We start from the raw sequence: 17,106 nt of genomic DNA, 5'->3' as shown, positions 1-17,106 counted from the left end.
TTTAAGACACTTGAAAGAGAATCCTCTGAACTGTCATTCATACTTAAATTTGACACTTTATGCCTAAGTTTGAATAAAGACTTTAATTATCTCACCCATTACAAAGATAGCTTCCCCAATTATCACCTCTAATATCATTAGCTCACAGACATTTACCTCCCCACCCCTCCAACCCCCTTCTGTTCTGAAATTTGATTTGTCCTTTTCATATGTGTTCATTTTTTTAATTGTATCCTTTGGTGTATATATGGTTGTGACTATTTATTTCCACTATTTGATCTGAGGAAGTGGGTCTGGCCCACGAAAGCTCATCACCTAATAAACCATCTTGTTAGTCTTTAAAGTGCTACATTGTCCTGTTTTTTGTTCCTAATTTTAGGAATTCATTGGGGATATAAGAGACTGTTTTTGTATCTATATATGTTCCTTCTTAAGTCAGAGCACATCTTTGTGAAGCATTTGTGGAAAGTAGGAATCTCCAGGGACTTGTTTCCATAACAACCTCCCAGACTGTTTCTCTGTACCTTGTGACTTTGGCTACAAGCAAAAACACTGGCTAAATATTTCAAGTTCCGAGACACAAACATTCCGTTAACACAGCTGTTTGGAAAAGCCTATAATGTGGGGGTGCAGTGAAGGGGGTCCCCTGTCCTTGCCAGAGAAGGTCTGCTCCCCAGCCCCAAACACCTCAAGCTCAAGACTGATCTGTGTTGCAAATATTTGAAGGCAACAATTGAAAGCAGACAATATGGAAATGGGAAGACGCTCCATCTTTATATCTTTGCAAGCAGCTGCCATGGGAAAAGCATCCTGAGTGCTGTCAGTCCAATAGCTGGAAGGACACAAAGCCTGTGAATCTGAAATCATTTTGAAATAATTGGATGCCCCATGAGAAACCCTGAAATCTAAAGCAGTGGTAAATAAAAGTAATACATCTTTCAATTATCTCAGCAGAAAAAAAATCTTGTTGAAGAAATTATTGATCCTTCCCCAAGTCCTTTTGCTGAAGAGCTCGGTGTCTTGGCAGTTTCCCTAAGGGAGATTTTGTACAATCAAAGCCCTTTTTGTTGTCTGCAGAGGGGTGGAAGAATTCTAGTGATTTGTTGCCTCCTTTTAGCCTGTACCATTTTGGAAATGCACAAAGCATTGTTTTGCAGTTTCCCAAAAGATGTTGCACTCTTGAGAGCTACTGAACAGACACCCTCCTGAGATGGACATTTTATTCCTTTCCTATTAAAAATGTTGCAACTCAGGCTTTTCTAGCATTTTCCTCTGTGCCCTGCTCTTTATATTAGTGTCTCCAGCTGGAGAGAAGACTCGCTGCTGCTATCCTGGTGAAAATGAATTGACTGGAAGTCTCTGCTGGGCCCATTGGTTTAATGTAGCAAGAGTCCTGTGACAACAAAGAAGAGGGAGCCAAAGGGAATTCAGTGCTGCAAGAAGCAGGACAGGGGAAAAAAAGTGTCTTCTGTGCTGTGCTCGAGAGAACGTAGAACCCTCCCCAAAAGGAAAGGCACAGACAGCTACTTCACCTTCTGCTGCAAAAGTAAGTAAGGTTTTTCCCTTTCCATTTGTGAAATTAGCCTCTGATTCCTTTGCAGTTAAAGAGAGATTTTCCCATTCAGATGTAAAGCCTGCTGGGAGAATTTTATCCTAGGTGAAGAAACAAAGATTATAGATTACAAAATTAAACGGTGAGACAGAGACTCAGCTGGTGCTGAATAGTAATAGAGATGTAGCCGTGTTAGTCTGATCTTGCTGAAACAGAAGACAGGACTATGCAGCACTTTAAAGACTAACAAGATGGTTTATTAGGTGATGAACTTTTGTGGGCCAGACCCACTTCCTCAGATCAAATTGTAGAAGAAAATTGCATGACCATATATAACAAAGGGATACAATAAAAAAAAAAAAGTGAACACATATAAAATAGACACATCAGATTTTAGAATGGAGGTGGGATGATGGGGGAGGCTAATGTCTATGAGGTAATGATATTAGATATCAGCTTCCCTGATTATCACCTCTAATATCACTACCTCATAGAGATTAACCTCCCCCCCCATCGCCCTTCTGTTCTAAAATCTGATTTGTCTATTTTATATGTGTTCACTTTTTATTTTATTGTATCCCTTTGGTATATATGGTCATGCCAATTTTCTTCCACAATGTGATCTAACGAAGTGGATCTGGCCCATGAAAGCTCATCCCCTATTAAACCATCTTGTTAGTCTTTATAGTGCTGCATTGTCCTGTCTTTTGTTTCAGCTGGTGTTAATTGTCATAACTCTGTTAACTTCAGTGTAGCTACACCAATTTGCACCTGAATCTATCCCTAAATTTTTCATCAAGGAAAAAAATAGTCTCTGTTAAAATGCAGGGTCCCCCTATCCTACACCTATAATATAGATACTTTTGTTTACATCAGGGAAATAATCTGTGGTTCGCAACAAGTGTCAGCTGCAGGTTTCCCACAGGCCCTCTTTTCATCTATTCTTATGTAAATCTGAAGGAATTCCATTGAAACCAGTGGAATCTCTCCAGATTGAAATTGGCACGAATAAGAACACAATTATTATTTATACAGTGCCAGAAATGTGCCTGGCAGTTTACAGCCAAGTTAAAGACAGTGGAACAGTTTTGGATCTGAATTACGTCAGTGTAAACCAAGAGTTGCTCTGTTTACACTGCTGTAACTTCGATCAGATTCCAATCTCAGTGTCCCTTTGCGTAAAAGCTTACTGTCTGTATCTCAGAAACACTTATGTATGCGTTTGACTTCACAGAGCTGAGGAGTCCCTTGGAAATTAAAGTAAAGCAGGGAAGCCAGCGTTTGCAGGGTCATGGCCTAAAGGCCTGATCCTGAGACACAATGAACACCTCCCAGAGGATGCTGAATACCCTCATCGACCATGAAAGTCAATGGGAGATGAAGACATTTTCAGGAAGAGCTCAGCCCTGTGAAGGATCAGACCCTAAATTGTATTAACATGACTAAGAAAAGTAACAAACATGAGAGAGGTAATGGGGAAGGCAGACAATGGCTACAGCAGTAAGGTCATGCCATTTGCCTGATCAAGGCTCACATCTTGACAGTTATGTAAGGCCTGGTTGTTCTTTACATTTTATTTGTTTCAAAGAGACCTCACTCAGGTTTGTTAGGAGGGCAGAAAGGCTGAGGTGGTTTAAGTTGGCCCTTTAAAAAAATGTTTTTGTGAACAAATGACTGTGATTTTAAATGTAGCAATCCTAAACCCACAACCCAAGCATTTTGTTGGTTCCTGTCTGTTAGAGGGAATGTCTACATCTTGTCTAGTCTGAGGATACGTCTACACTGCAACACTATTCTGAAATAACTAGTGCTATTCTGAAATAATTTAGTCCGCATCTACACAGCAGGCAGTTATTTTGTAATAGTGTCAAAATACTGTCAAACTGGAGGACTTCTTACTCTGACTCCAGTACCCTTAATTGTACAAGGAATAAGGGCAGTTAGAGGAAGAGTGCTCTATTTCAAAATAAGATACGCAATTGACTTAGCTCAATTTGTGTAGCTTATTTCGAGCTAAGCCCTGCAGTGTAGATGCACCCTGAGTTAAAGAAAGGAAGGGAATAGTTTTAGTTTTGTTAAATTCACCTGTATTTTCGGTGATTTTTTTGAGGAGTGATTTGGGTACATATATTTCCATGAGCAATTTAGCTTACTTACACAATCAGAGGCAATGGTACCTAATGGTTAGACTGATGTTGAAGGGAGATCTCTGTTCTAGCCCAAGTGCCACTGACTTGTAGACTGGCTTTCAGCCAGTTACTTTATCTGTTTTTTCCAGTTTCCCCATCTGTGAAATGTACATACAGTTCTGTGAAGACAATCAGCTAAAAACTACTGGATATGCACAAAGCACTAATTATTACTATGGCTCACATGGATTTCAGGATTCTGTTCTCAGCCCAATTCTGTACAGTACAGGTGTAATCCAACTGACTTCTATTAAGTTACTCATGTAACAGGATGTGAGAGGAGAATCAGGTTCAGTATCTCTGTAACCTTAGCTATTGTCCCCTGTGTATAGATTTAAGCAGAGTTCCAAACACAAGTATTTTCAACACAGCCCCTCTCAGACAGTGTGAATCAGCAAGGAGCTGTGCTGATTTTCACCAGCTGTGGATCTGGTCCTTAGAGTACAGCTTCAGTAATTCTCTTATACTCTCAGGAGATAAATGAAATGGCATTTTACAAGAAAATTGCAACATCAGTGTCTCCTCTGCTGCTTTTTGATGTGTCTGTTGTTTTCAATTAGCATGATTGCATCCATTTTCAGGAAACAGAGATGGGGCAAGATGCTGCACTTACTTTATGCTGATGCAATTCTGGAATAATTCCTCTGAATGTTAATGAAATTAGTCCAGATTTATACTGAAACTGTAACTGAAAGCAGAAGCGGACCCAGGTTCTTTTCCTATGAAAAAATGCTGCTGTGTTTTTGAACCAAGTAGCTTCCTAATACTGCACCTGTGGTATAAGGGGTTCCTCACACCAGCCAAACATGGACCACATAATGCTGTGAGCTCAGCTGCACCATGACCTCTTCCATGGAAATCACAGTTAGTGGTTTAACTGAGGGCAGAATTTGTTCTGTTGTGGGCAGTGCAGTGTTATCAGAAGCCCTGGTCTTATTTTTTCAGGCTGGAATAATAATGACCAGTTCTGATAGCCCAGATTACCTTGGCATCTGTCCCATTGCCATTTTCTCTAGCTTTAATCTCTCCTGCTGTGCTCAGTTTGCATTTTCTGAGACAGCAGTACCCCTCTGAGGCGTCACGTTTCCCATGTTCTCAAATGCATGATTGAGAACACAACCCAGCAAGGAGGCTTTCTGTATAAAAGGTCTGAGCATGCCATCAGTTTTGGGGAAAACTTCAGTGGATATTCTGTGGGCAGAAGGGAAATCAGGATCTGCAAGGGAATATGATGCCAAGCTTAATGCAGTTGATTGGTCAACAGGGAAAGTGGGTCATTTGGTCTGATGTCCCATACTGGGTGCCAGGGATGACCAGACCAGCAAGGACCAGCTGCTGGACCGCTTCCTGACTAAGTTGGCTACTAGGCAGCCAGGCTCCGCCTCTGGTTTATGACTCTGGTCAACTGTCTGGTTCTGGTATTTGGCTTCTGTCCCTCTAGCACTAACTCTCAGCTTGTTTCCTGTATTCCCTCTGCTTCCCCGCCTCCTAACCCTTCTCCGTACCCAGCTCTAACCAGCAGGCAGAACTCTTGGTTCTTCCACTAGGCATGGCTACCCAAGGCTCCTTTGGCTACACTGGAGAGTATTAATTGTAACTACATTGTGTCAGATTGATTGCTAGTGTAACTCCACCGACTTCAAGAAGAGTTTGAAGTATCATAGAATCATAGAATAATAGGACTGGAAGGGACCTCGAGAGGTCATCGAGTCCAGCCCCCCGCCCTCAAGGCAGGATCAAGCTCCGTCTACACCATCCCTGACAGATGTCTATCTAACCTGTTCTTAAATATCTCCAGAGAGGGAGATTCCACCACCTCCCTTGGCAATTTATTCCAATATTTGACCACCCTGACAGTTAGGAATTTTTTCCTAATGTCCAATCTAAACCTCCCCTGCTGCACTTTAAGCCCATTACTCCTTGTCCTGTCCTCAGAAACCAAGAGGAACAAATTTTCTCCTTCCTCCTTGTGACACCCTTTTAGATATTTGAAAACCGCTATCATGTCCCCCCTTAATCTTCTTTTTTCCAAACTAAACAAGCCCAGTTCATGAAGCCTGGCTTCATAGGTCATGTTCTCTAGACCTTTAATCATTCTTGTCGCTCTTCTCTGTACCCTTTCCAATTTCTCCACATCTTTCTTGAAATGTGGCGCCCAGAACTGGACACAGTACTCCAGCTGAGGCCTAACTAGTGCAGAGTAGAGCGGCAGAATGACTTCACGAGTTTTGCTTACAACACACCTGTTGATACAACCTAGAATCATATTTGCTTTTTTTGCAACAGCATCACACTGTTGACTCATATTCAACTTGTGGTCCACTATGACCCCTAGATCCCTTTCTGCCATGCTCCTTCCTAGACAGTCGCTTCCCATCTTGTATGTATGGAACTGATTGTTCCTTCCTAAGTGGAGCACTTTGCATTTCTCTTTATTAAACCTCATCCTGTTTACCTCTGACCATTTCTCTAACTTGCTAAGGTCATTTTGAATTATGTCCCTATCCTCCAAAGAAGTTGCAACCCCACCCAGTTTGGTATCATCTGCAAACTTAATAAGAGTACTCTCTATCCCAATATCTACATCATTGATGAAGATATTGAACAGTATGGGTCCCAAAACAGACCCTTGAGGAACTCCACTTGTTATCCCTTTCCAGCAGGATTTAGAACCATTAACAACAACTCTCTGACTACGGTTATCCAGCCAATTATGCACCCACCTTATCGTGGCCCTATCTAAGTTATATTTGCCTAGTTTATCAATAAGAATATCATGCGAGACCGTATCAAATGCCTTACTAAAGTCTAGGTATATGACATCCACCGCTTCTCCCTTATCCACAAGGCTCGTTATCTTATCAAAGAAAGCTATCAGATTAGTTTGACATGACTTGTTCTTCACAAACCCATGCTGGCTATTCCCTATCACTTTATTACTTTCCAAGTGTTTGCATACGATTTCCTTAATTACCTGCTCCATTATCTTCCCTGGGACAGACGTTAAACTGACCGGTCTATAATTTCCTGGGTTGTTCTTATTCCCCTTTTTATAGATGGGCACAATATTTGCCCTTTTCCAGTCTTCTGGAATCTCCCCTGTCTGCCATGATTTTTCAAAGATCATAGCTAAAGGCTCAGATACCTCCTCTATCAGCTCCTTGAGTATCCTGGGATGCATTTCATCAGGACCTGGTGACTTGCTGACATCTAACTTTCCTAAGTGATTTTTAACTTGTTCTTTGTGTATCCTATCTTCTAAACTTACCCTCTCTCTGCTTGTATTCACTACGTTAGGCCTATCAAACTATTGCTTTGTGTGTTGCATCTGTGCTTTACTTAAAATCACAGTAAGACGCACATATATGGGACCGGCATACATGCCATTGAAATTAGATGCGGAAAAAGGCTTACTTTCCACCCAGTACATCACTGCAGCAGCCAATGCTGGGCCATTTTCTACATTTAACCTTATTCTCTAAGGGCAAGTCCCTGCTTCTGCTGTCTCCATTCATGCAGGATGAGATTTGGAGAGTAGGAATTAATCTAGTCTCAAGTGACTACATAATCTTATTGTTAATGCTAAGATTTAGTCACAGGTATTAGTAGTAATACTCAATGGGCAGGTCATAGGCAGTAAACAAATATTCATGGCCCATGACCTGTCCATGACTTGTACTATATACCCTTGAAAATGCTTTGCAGGGGGAAGGGCTCTAGGGTAGTGATGTAAAATCCTGTTTAATTAGTTAACCAGTTGCATGTTAAGTTTGACTAGATAACTGATTAAACGGGGATTGGTGGAGGAAGGGCCCTCCACCACAGGCAGGCACTGCTCCAGCCCAACTACTTCCAGCCCTGCATTGGGCTATTAGCTCCCAGCCCATGCTGGGATGGGGCTAGTGGTGATGCTTACCAATTGCCCATTCACATACCTACTCTAGGGATACTTCTGGAGTAGGGGAGTGAATCTGGGTGTGCTTGGGAGGGAGGTCCCAAGACTTTCCCAGCAGAAGCCACTGTGGATGGCCCAGAGTTTGGGTGGCCCCGGGGTCAGTCATGATGACTGGGCAGAAGTCCTTGAGGTCCTGGAAAATTATGGAATCTGTGGTGTTGGTGAGAGACTCACAGTGTTATTGTCCTTTCTATTTCTCTTTCCTTCTCTTCTCTTAGCCCAGGGTTGCTGTCTCCTCTGGTTTGTTCTTTTGTTCCGGTATGGGTCGGTGTGGTCTAGTCTTGCAAACCTTTACTAGCAGGTGAAGTTGCTACTACCATGAAAAATCCCATATGGTTTAAGGGGTGCAGCATGATGTATGTCTTTCTAAAAGAGATGTTCCAGCTCATCCAGCTGTATATGGGCCTGATGCAGAAATTAATGCTTTGGGTAAAATTCTGTGGCTTCTGTATGGTAAGCAAGAGGTCCAAAAAAGATGATCATAATGGTCATAGTGGGGGAATGGTCCCGCTATTGTGGGGAACTTTCCTGGCTTCTCTACCACCCTGGTGAAATGGACCAGTGAAAGGATCTGAGTCCTTGCTCCCGCTTCCTTTACCCCATGGTTTCCCTGATCTTGAGGGCTCCCTCTCCACTCTCCTGAGGAGCAGAGTCCTTGAAACCCCAACAAGGCTGGGCCCAGGTTTCCTGGGGCTTAATCCCTGACCTTGTAGTCACTAGGGGCAGGAGTTAGGGTGTCCCCTCTCCGAGGTGCTCTCTTCACACTGCATGATTTCTTGGCCCAGTGATCATTTCATAAGGTTCAAAGCAAATACAATTTATTAAACATCAACGGATTAAAGAGAAAAGAATAAGAAAAAATGAGAATGGTTAAATAAGAACACACAGCCCTGCTCTGTAGCACAGGGACATCAAAACAGCAGTCTGCAGAGTGTAAGGACAGTTCACAGTAGAAACAGAAGCAAATATGAATATAATATTTGATTTCTTTGTATCTAAATAGCAGGTGTGATGCAGTGGGGGGGCACATGGGGTCACATGCTTATGGGAAGTAGGGGCAAAGGGCCAGCTAGTAGCCATTGGAAACACTGATGGGGGTGGGGGGCTGACCCCCATGCCATGGGTACAGCCTCCACACTCACTGGACCTGCGGTGGAGGAGGATTGTCCCAGCCCTTCTCTGGCCTGGGTGGGTGTTACGTGGCCAGTGGTTCTCCTGGGTACCCTCCCAGTCACCTCTGTACAGTAGTATGTAGGAGGCCTACACATGGGAAAAACCCCATTGTGCCTAAGCACTCTCCAAACACAGAACAAAAATATATTTTGAATTTATTGAAACAAAACATTTAAATTGACCAGAAACAATTTTTAAAAAAGTTTTAATTTTTCAAAACAATTTGGCTTTTGCGTCCTAATTTGGGACCATATGCACCGTCCGTTCCAAAATTATGGAAATTTTTTACAGGCTAGAAAATTCATTTTTCAGTCAGCTCTAGTTATAACTGCCAGTTGTCCATGTTAACAATTAGAGTAGTCCCTGAATGTCTCTGTCTACCTCATGCATCTGCTTGGCTTTCTAATAGCCTGAGCTGGATGAAGTGGAAGGGAAGATGACTGGATGCGAGTGGTGAAGGATGCACTCTGACTCTGACTGTAGAGATTTGTACATTCTGATGCCTTGCTAGTGGTTGAAGCAAATAGAGTTTTCTCATTCTTGGCCACAGTCCTTGCAAAATCCATACTGTGTAAGAATGCAGGTTAATTAATCCAGGGTGCTTTGCAGTACAGTGTGCCTTGATGGAATATAGAATGTCCATAAATTCTGTAGTGATAGAGATGTAGCCGTGTTAGTCTGGGGTAGCTGAAGCAAAATGCAGGACAATGTAGCACTTTAAAGACTAACAAGATGGTTTATTAGATGATGAGCTTTCGTGGGCCAGACCCACTTCCTCAGATCAAAAATCTGAGGAAGTGGGTCTGGCCCACGAAAGCTCATCATCTAATAAACCATCTTGTTAGTCTTTAAAGTGCTACATTGTCCTGCATTTTGCTTCATAAATTCTGTAGGCTTCCTGCCATCACTCAGCAGGTGATCTTTCAGCATTTTGCTATTAATGTGTGTTAACAAGTTTTTTTTAAAAAGTCAACCTGTGATGTGCATGCCCTGCACTAGGCTGGAAAGGGTTAACACCAGACACTGGGTGGAGGAAGTCCTGCCCCCCTGGCCATACTGGGCATGCTCAAAGTGCTGTGTCAGTTTAAAAAGGATCAACTTGGCTCAGTTTGGGGGTGAACGCCAGAAAAGAAGGATCTGCAGTGGTAGCGCCAGCCAAAGACCAGCTGCAGCCCCTGCCCTTGGACTTAAATAGGCCTCCATGGCCAACAGAGCACTGAGGAACCTGGAGATCCCTAAGCATAATGGACTGCCACACCAGAAAGTATGGTAGGAAGTGACCCAGAGAGGGTGAGTGAGTGGTATCTTCCACCTGTGCAAACTCAGAGGCTACGTCTATACTGCAAGGTTTTTGCTCAAGAAGCCTTTTGCAGAAGAGTTCTTGCGCAAAAACTGCTTGCACAAAAACATGTCCACACCTCAAAGCGCATCACAAAAGCAATGTGCTTTTGCACAAGAGCACGTCCACGCTGCATGGACGCTCTTGCGCAAATAAGCTCTGATGGCCATTGACGGAATGGCCATCAGAGCACCTGTGCTTTTTCCCATAGGGGTTTCTTGTGCAAGAAACCCCTCTGGAGCGTCCACACTTGCTTTTTTGTGCAATAGCTGTAGCGCAAAAGGGAGTTATGCCTTGTAGAAGGTGGTTTACCTACACCGGCAAAAACCCTCTGTTCTGCTGATTTACTTGTGCAAAAGCGCATTTGAGGCGTGGACTCTCCGCATGTTTTGCACAAAATTGGCCATTTTTGTGCAAAAACCTTGCAGTGTATACATAGCCGGAGTGTTTAGGTGGGATTCCCTGCTAGGGTTGCCAGGTGTCCGGTATTGTACCGGACAGTCCGGTATTTGTGCGCTCTGTCCGGTAAAAAAATCAGAAAATACCAGACGTGCAATGTCCGGTATTTTCTGATTTTTCCAGCTGTGCACCGGACAGAAGCCTGGCGTGGGCGGGAGGGGCAGTGACTGGGAGCCCCAGCTGGGAGGCAGGGCTGCTATTGCTGCCGGGAGCCCTCAGTTGGTTGAGTGTGAGGAGGAGGGGAAGCCTCCTCCTCGCTTCTGCATTGCCAGGAGCCTGTGCGGGACAGACAGCACGTGCCCAGGTCAGTCCCGCTCCCCGCCGGGCAATTTGCTCACCCCCACCCCCTTACCGGCCTGCTGGTTCTCCCCCACTTCTCCTCCTGATCTTCCCCGGCCAGGCCCCCTACACTGCCCCCCAGCTCTGCTTCCTGCCGGCCTGTTCCTCTTCCTTGTCTCCCCCGGCCAGTGCCACTGCACCTCTCCCCGCCCCCGCCAGCTCTGCTTCCCGCTCCCCCTTCCTCCTGACCAGTGCCGCTGTCCCTCCTGCCCCCAGCTCTGCTTCCCGCTCCCTCTTCCGCCCGGACACCCTCACGGCCCCTGATTCCCCCCAGCTGTGTTTCCCGCCCCCCCTTACTCCTGGCCAGCCCTGCCCCCTTCCAGCCGGTCCCCCCTCCTCCAATATCCCACGGCCAGCCCCGTTCCACCCGACCCCTCCCCACGACCAGCCCTGCTTCCCGTTGCCCCCCCTCCCCACATCTCCCCTGGCCAGCCCCGTTGCTGCCCCCACCCGCTGTTAGCTGTTTCCAGGCCCCCCCCCTTCCTGGCTGGTCTCTTCCTAGCCGGTCCCCCCCACAATGGAGCGTGTTCGGGGTCTTTTTTTTTTTTTTTATGATTACCCTAGCAGTGATCCAGGTTCTCGGAGGGAGATTGTGTGCAAAATCTATGAAGGGTTTTTCATTGTGGGATAAAGTCTTAAAGGTGAGAAGGAATACACCACACAAGATGGAAGCATAGCTCACCTGTTATTTCTGTCACAGATTCATATTGGCTCTTCAAGCACTAATGTGACTTAAATGCCCGCATCACATCAGTACTGAGCACTTCAAATCTGGCTGGATTGTTTTTCATTTATTTTTAATGGCATCATTAAAATCCTTATCCTCCTTAATGTATTGATGGTGTTCATGTCTTTACACCCCTTTCAGGAGAACAAGCTACAGTACAACTATGGCTCCTTGGACTTCATATTTAGTCACCTATTAGTGATTCAGCAACAAATTTCCCAAAGTGTCAAGTTGAAATAGATGATAGATTCCTTGTTGTAATATGCCAGTTGTTATATGCCAAGCTCTTTCTGGCATGTTCGTGTGTGTCATCTCTCTCTAGCTGCTGGCCATCTGCACCTCCTGCCTCCTGCTCTGACTCTTGCACTTTCAAGCCCTGCCCTACACCACCCCATGCCCTGAAGAACCTGAGCAACACCAGATAAATCTTCTAGTGCAGTGTTTCTCAAAGTGGGCCCTGAGAGAGCTGCTAAAGGGCTGCTCAGGTTTTTTTACTTACTTGTTCTGTAGCCATGGGGCCTCGCAGCTCCCATTAGCTGTGGTTCACCATTTGCAGCTGAGAGGAACCATGGGAAGTTGGTGCCAAGAATCAAGGGTGTTCAGTGAAGATGTTGACAGAACTGAAGCTGGAAAATGCCAGGTCCCTACCCTGTCAGAGTGTGTCTGGGCAGAGCTGGTAATAGCCTCCACTTGAGAGTTCCTAGCACCCACACACCACAGTCAGCATAACAGAACCCTTTGAGTGAGCTTCCAGTGGAACTCTGAACACCTCTATTGATTCAACTACCTGTAAGTTCTGGGATTCACCTAAAGGCTCTAGTCAACTTGGGAGCCTCAGCTAACTGTATGGATTTGAACTTGTCTAAGATTGATTAATTTCCTGACATATGCAAGGACTTTCCAGATCTGGTCAGTGCTATTGATGAGTCTCTTCTCTTCCTAAGATCAGTAACTTCCCAAACCTTTCTAGTTATGTTTATCACTCTCTGGGGCACCAGGAAACCTTCCAATTTGGATTAATCTGGGCTCTTCATGCTCCCATCATTTTATTTATGCCCTGACTGCCACAGTCACTGGCAGAAGGGGACCCTACCTTTGGACTCCTGGCATTGCCAGCTGTTCTGCTTCCCAGGATCTGGTTTCTCTCTGTGGTTCACACCACCCACTGGAAGACCCTGGCTCTTGGGCACCAAGAGCACCAGGATTTACAGTGCTCTCTATGTGCTTTGTCCCAGATCCTCCACAAGTACTGTGGCTTCACTGATATGTTTGACAAAGTGAAGACAGACATTCTGCTCCAGCATCAAACTTACGATCGTCTGATTGATCTCCAGACTGAAACAGATTGCATTCCATCGGATATATGTTCTCTTTGAACCTGAACTTCAGCCTCTACTCCTGTACTTGCAGGAGAACCTTCAGAAGGGTTTCATCCATGTCCCCAGCAGGTCCTCCCCTCTTTTTTGTGGCCATATCTTAACAAGATAACAGTAGCAAGCCGTTTTTCAGTTTTAGATCTGCACATACCTTATAACCTGGTGTGTGTGCATGAGGGAGATAAATGGAAGACTACCTTTCATACTTGGTATGGTCATCTTATAGTCCTGAGGGACTTCTGTACGTTTTGCATTTGGAGCCATAGTAAAATTGCAGAATTCCTGAATTCCCCCAGGACTGATTTAGTCATTCCATTCAGTCTACACAGTGCTCCAGCTACCTTTTAACATGTTACAAATGGTATAGTCAGAAATATATTGTACCACTTGGTCATTATTTAGCTTAGTGGCATTCTGATTTTCTTTGAAGACTCAGCTTTTCAGGATCAGCATGTGTGTAGCATTCTTGAAAAACTGTCAATCTATATGTCAAGCTCAAGAAATATAAGTTTGCCCGTGACACTCTTGTATTTGTTGGATATGTAATTTCATTCAAGGATTGTTAGTGGATACCTACAAAGTAGCCATCATGGTTTGACTTCGCACTTTTTACAGAGTATTTTCTTTAGGATTCTCTGCTTTGGCCAGGCCTCTCACAGACCTATGAAAAGAAGTCTGTTTTTTCAAGGCTCCCAGAAGCACAGGCTGTCTTTGATAATTTGAAACAGAAATTCATCACTGCTCCCATCTTGATCCACCCAGATCCCACACACTTTATGGTAGAAATGGACACTTCGAATTTTGCACTTGGGATGGTCCTGTCTAATCCGCTGCTCCTGATTAGCTTACCTATGTGCTTTTTACTTTCAAAAACTCACTCTTGTTGAGATGCACTATGACATTTTGGATAAGGAACTTGTTTCAGAGGGGTAGCCATATTAGTCTGTAACTGGAAGTGTGACTATCAAAGCAGTCTTTGAAGAATGGTGCCATCTTCTGGAGGGTGGTAGGTTACCAGTTCCCAAGTTCTGACAGTAAAAATGACCAGGCATCTCAACAAATGCTGGTCCCTTTTCTTCATGAGATTTGAGTTTGTAGTCATCTGCTAGCTAGATTTAAGGTGCAGAGAAGTAGATGCATTGTTGTGATGGATGAGCACTACAAACCTTAACAGGAGATTATGTCCATTATTGATAAGCCCTCAGATTTTATTTCTGGCACCATAGCTTCTGCATCCATCCTGTTCTCAGGATCTTTCTATAACAACTCCTCTCAAATGCCAATATCCTTCTCTTTGAATCTTTCATGCTACGTCTGTGTGTTTTTCACCAGCACTAATCCTGAGAAACCAGCCCCTGAAGTCCTGAGACAGAGCCCTTGAAGACAGGAGTACTGTCAGGAATTAGGGACTGAAACAGAACTAATCTCCAGGCAGTCTTGTCACTGCAGCTGCTCTGTAGCAAGCTGTCTGATTGGCTGCTCTGTGCTCATGCTTATCTGAATTCCCTTGTCCCTCTTTTTCCTGCCTTGCCTCTGTCCTGCCTGTACCCTGAACCACTCTTGCCTTGTTACCCTGATCACTTCAGCCCATGACGTTCATCTTAAGCTGAAGCTTTGGCTTCACCAGCTCGACTTTCAGCTTTGGTATTTTACTTCTGACCTCTTCCTTGACATTTGTCTCCAGCTCTTGATGGTTGAATCAAGTTCAGACCCTAGTCTTTAATTCCTGATGCCTGCGTTAGCTACTGGGCCTAATGGCTGTTCCAGCCACTGGACTAGACTTCCCTCATTTCAATCAGCTTATAGCTGGGGCCTGATCCAGCACTTAATGAAGTCCATAGGACTTTAGTGGGAAGTCACTGACTCAATGGGCTTTGGATCAAGTCCACATTCTGCAGAACACTGTTACACTAGTGCCTCTAGGATGATGAAGTTCCATACTCCCAGGTTATGTCTACACTGGCATGATTTTCTGGAAATGCTTTTAACGGAAAAGTTTTCCATTAAAAGCATTTTCGGAAAAGCACGTCTAGATTGGCAGGACGCTTTTCCGCAAAAGCACTTTTTGCGGAAAAGCATCCGTGGCCAATCTAGACGTGCTTTTCCACAAAAAAGCCCCGATCGCCATTTTCGCGATCGGGGCTTTTTTGCAGAAAATAAATCTCTGCTGTCTATACTGGCCCTTTTGCACAAAAGTTTTTTGGAAAAAGACTTTTGCCCGAATGGGAGCAGCATAGTATTTCCGTAAGAACACTGACAATCTTACATGAGATCGTCAGTGCTTTTGCGGAAATTCAAGCGGCCAGTGTAGACAACTGGCAAGGTTTTCCGGAAAAGTGGCTGGTTTTCCGGAAAAACTAGCCAGTCTAGACACAGCCCCATAGTATCCTACCTCCATCTACTTCCCTTCATTTTGAGGAAAATGTTCTCCCTTGAAAGGTGTTTCCTTATGAAATGTGTAACAGCCCTACGTTCTAAATAATATTTTGTAACATCCTTGTTTCTGTAGTGTTGTAGTTTACATTTTGTCATCTGAAGTACCTTGTGTATCTTGGCTTAAAGGCATTCCATATTAAGTAAAGACAAGCTACTATGTAATATCAGGGATGGACAGTGTTGTCTTCAAGTTGTCATTGTCAAGTCCAAGTCGAGTCTCAAGTCTTAATTTTAAAAATGTCAAGTCACTTTTGTACAAGCCATCAATATCGGCATTTTCAGACAATCTTTTTACCAAGTCGATTTAACAAAATTAGCAAGTCTCAAGTCACAAACAATGAACACGAGTCTAGTCCCAAGTCGAGTCACCTAGGCAACTTAAGTCGGACTTGAGTTCAAGTCGTGGGACTCAAGTAAACAACGCTGGGGATGGACCTAAGCTCCATAGCCAAGTGCCCCCAAACGCTGATGGGAGGGCTTGAAAATCTGCAGCACGAGCAAATCTGACTTTTAAGGCTTGGTCTATCTTTACCATGTAGTTGTTTAAATGAATTATTTTAATATTCTAAAACAGAATGCAAGTAATATGGTAATTAGCTACTTAGTAAGATCATTAATCGGATTAATTATTGTGTATATAACATTTAGACCATAAAATCCCTTTATAAATAAATGTTATTAATTAATTTGACATGTACTAGCTGCAATTGCCTCTGTTGCCAGTGTGGGCAGAAGACATTGCCAAAGATTGGAGACGACTTTGCTGGGTGTGGTATATTACTATCTTGTGGACCATGTAGATATCTAATGAGAGAGGGAGGAAGGGGCAGAGAAACCCTCTCTGAATAAGACATTGCATCCATTTAAATGCTAATGGTAACAAATAAAACCTCTTTCTGAAACCAAAAATTCCTGGCTTTCTGAAGAGTTCTACACAGGGCTCTTCTGAAGGTCAATGGGAGCTGCACAAGCACAGCTAAGGACAGAATGACCATACTATGTCAGACTAAAGGTCCATCTAGTCTAGTATTCTGTCTTCTAGAAGTGGCCAATGCCAGATGCCCCAGAGGGATTGAACAGAACAGGGAATCCATTGCCTGTTACTCATTCCCAGCTTCTGGCAAACAGAGGCTAAGGACTCCATCACTACCCATCCTGGCTAACAGCAATTGATGCACCTATCTTTCATGAATTTATCTAGTTCCTTTTTGAACCCTGTTATAGTGTTGGCCTTTACAGCATCCTCTGGCAAGGGGTTCCACAGGTTGACTATGCACTATATGAAGAAATACTTCCTTTTGTTTGTTTAAGAACTGCTACATATTTCATTTGGTGACCTCCAATTTTTGTGTAATAAGAATCAATGTTCCCTCTAATTTTTTCCATCCATGTGTGGATGTTCATCAAGGCATGTGCAAATGTGCATCACCACTAGAAACACATGAATCTGGCATTTGAATCTCTGCTGGGTGGCTGCCCAAGTGGTCAGCTTACAGGGACCACTGATGAGAAGGAGTAAATAATACTTTCACCACATCAGTCATGATTTTATAGACCTCTG

General features: G+C 44.0%; 1 protein-coding gene across 2 annotated transcripts in view; it reads left to right on the top strand.

Moving 5' to 3' along the window:
* The first annotated feature begins 311 nt into the window (after positions 1–311).
* The window catches only part of LOC102462814 (uncharacterized), a 95,717-nt gene continuing 78,922 nt past the window's right edge, over positions 312–17,106 (top strand). For both annotated transcript variants that reach the window (XR_012896612.1, XM_075901749.1), the window contains exon 1: positions 312–1,546. The gene's annotated coding sequence lies outside the window, so the exon portion shown is untranslated. The remainder of the gene's footprint in view (positions 1,547–17,106) is intronic.

The sequence above is a fragment of the Pelodiscus sinensis genome, chromosome 1 (genome assembly GCF_049634645.1).
Source record: "Pelodiscus sinensis isolate JC-2024 chromosome 1, ASM4963464v1, whole genome shotgun sequence".
Lineage (NCBI taxonomy): Eukaryota > Metazoa > Chordata > Testudines > Trionychidae > Pelodiscus > Pelodiscus sinensis.
The sequence above is the reverse complement of the archived record's forward strand: the minus strand, read 5'-3'. Positions and strand labels throughout refer to the sequence as shown.